This window comes from Sapajus apella, unplaced genomic scaffold, assembly GCF_009761245.1.
Source record: "Sapajus apella isolate SASKATOON/1434 unplaced genomic scaffold, GSC_monkey_1.0 scaffold94, whole genome shotgun sequence".
NCBI lineage: Eukaryota > Metazoa > Chordata > Mammalia > Primates > Cebidae > Sapajus > Sapajus apella.
Genome location: NW_022437034.1, coordinates 3,242,244 through 3,244,721, shown reverse-complemented (window position 1 = coordinate 3,244,721; position 2,478 = coordinate 3,242,244).

The window sequence follows — 2,478 nt, the reverse complement described above, 5'->3', positions numbered from 1 at the left end:
CCCACCTCCCTTGCCTGCATTTTACAGATGGCAAAACAGATTGAGAGAGGCAAGAGGGCTTGGCTGCCGTGCTGCACAAACCCAGTCATCGAACGGCACGCGGGACAATTGACACCTAGAACTTCAAACTTTCCAGCTATTTTCCTCCCATCTGAGATAAGGGGAATCTTACACCAATTCAACCTTTCTCTCTCTCTCTCTCTCTTTTTTTTCAGTTAGGCTGGGAGACTCCCTGGGGGAGGTTATGGGCAAAGATGAAGATATAAGAAAATGAAGATGGAAGCCGGGCACGGTGGCTCACGCCTGTAATCCCAGCACTTTGGGATAAGGTGGGTGGATCACGAGGTCAGGAGATTGATACCATCCTGGCTAGTGTGGTGAAACACCATCTCTACTAAAAATACAAAAATTAGCTGGTTGTGGTGGCACGTGTCTGTAATCTCAGCTACTCTGGAGGCTGAGGCAGGAGAATCATTTGAACCAGGGAGGCAGAGGTTGCAGTGAGCTGAGATCGTGCCACTACACTCCAGCCTGGCAACAGAGGGAGACAACATCTCAACAAAAAAAAAAAAAAAAGAAAGGAAAAAAGAAAACGAAGATGGAATCTGTGTGCACTGGGGCTGGGAAGACTGAGGGGTAGGAATCTGTGGGGAGAGGGCAGGAAGGTATGTGAATCAACACACACATGCACACAGGCATGCACAAACTTGTATGCACACACACCTGTATGCACAACACGTGCCCTCATGCCAGTTCCCACTCGGCTTGTTTATATCAGATCCAAGGAGGCAGGAGAGGTCAGCAGTCACGCCTTCCAGATCAAGGTCTGACAGCACCTACTGTGGCGTCCTAAGGATTATTTTTTTAATTTTAATTTTTTTTGAGACAGGATCTTGCTCTGTGGACCAGGCTGGAGTGCAGTGGCGTGATCTCGGCTCACTGCAACTGCTGCCTACCGGGTTCAAGCGATTCTCCTTATAGGCACCTGCCACCAAGCCTGGCTAGTTTTTGTATTTTTGGTTGAGATGGGGTTTCACCATGTGAGCCAGGCTGGTCTCAAACTCCTGACCTCAGGTGATCCACCCACCTCAGCCTCCCAAAGTGCTGGGATTACAGGTGTGAGCCATTGTGCCCGGCTGTCATAAGGATTAATTAAGATCCTGCCTGTAAGAGCGTGGCCCAGGAGAGGTGTGATGTGCTTGACCCCTCCCCAGTCCTCACTGCAGCTGCGTGGTCACTGTGCTTGCCTGCCTGGTCTCTGAGGCTCCTCTGAGCAGGACTTGGCCAGCATCCATGGGTCCCTCCCTTCCTGAATGTACTGGGACCTGGTCTGCTGAAGCCATTGTTTGAAGCATCTGCTCTGTTTCATAAATCTTTCCACAGGAGGCTGGAAGCCCACAGCTCCCCTCTGCCAGGCCTCGGCTGGAGGCAGGGCCCACTGTCCTCCCTTGGCATCCTTGTGATTTATGCCCATGTGGGCCTGCCCAGGTGGAGGGCTAAGGGTCACAGGATCTCGGCTCTCCCACAGACCACGGCGAGTCGCTTTCTATCTGCTCAGTCTCAGGGAAGGCAAGCCACTGGGGATCTCTGCACATAGACAAGATGAGAGAAGGTTTCTCCCAGAGCGAAGGAAAGGAGGAGAGGTACTTGGGAGAAAATCAGAGCAATAACACGTCAAGGGAACTGCAGACTAAGAGCCAAGGGGTGTCACCAAGTGCTCCTGCCCCAGAGCTCAGCCAGAACCTGAGCACGGCTGGGCCACGGGGAGACGGCTCCTGCAAAGCCCAGGAGGGGCTAAGACCAGGATGTGGAAAGGGAACAGGCGTTAGATGAGGTTGAAGCATCTAGAGCTTAGCAAGCACTTAACGGAGAGCTGGATGTTTCTGCTTATGTCTACTTTTATGTTATTTATTTTTAGAGTCCATGTCCGGCTGAAAGTGCTTATTTTTATAACATGCTCTCGTAGTAGGTCTGCTGTAACTGGCCTTGGTGGTGTGAACCAGAGGTCTTCCTTCTGGGATACGCTGGGTGCTTTTTTTTTTTTTTTTTTTTTTGGAGACAGAGTCTTGCTCTGTCCCCAGGCTGGAGTGCAGTGGCATGATCTCAACTCACTGTAACCTCTGCCTCCGGGGTTCAAGTGATCCTCCTGCCTCAGCCTCCCGAGTAGCTGGGACTATAGGCACACACCACCACGCCCAGCTAATTTTTGTATTTTAGTCGAGACGGGGTTTCACCCGTTGGCCAGGGCAGTCTCGATCTCCTGACCTCACGCTCTGCCCACCTCGGCCTTCCAAAGTGCTGGAATTACAGTTGTGAGCCACTGCGCCCAGCCTTCCCTGGGTGCTTTTAAACAACAGCTACTGAAGTCCCACTCCAGATCAACCAAATCAGTCTCTGAGGACTGGGGAAGGGCAGTGGTTCTCAAAGTTGGACCTTGGGACCAGGAACGTCAGCATCACTAGGGCACTTGTTAAAGTG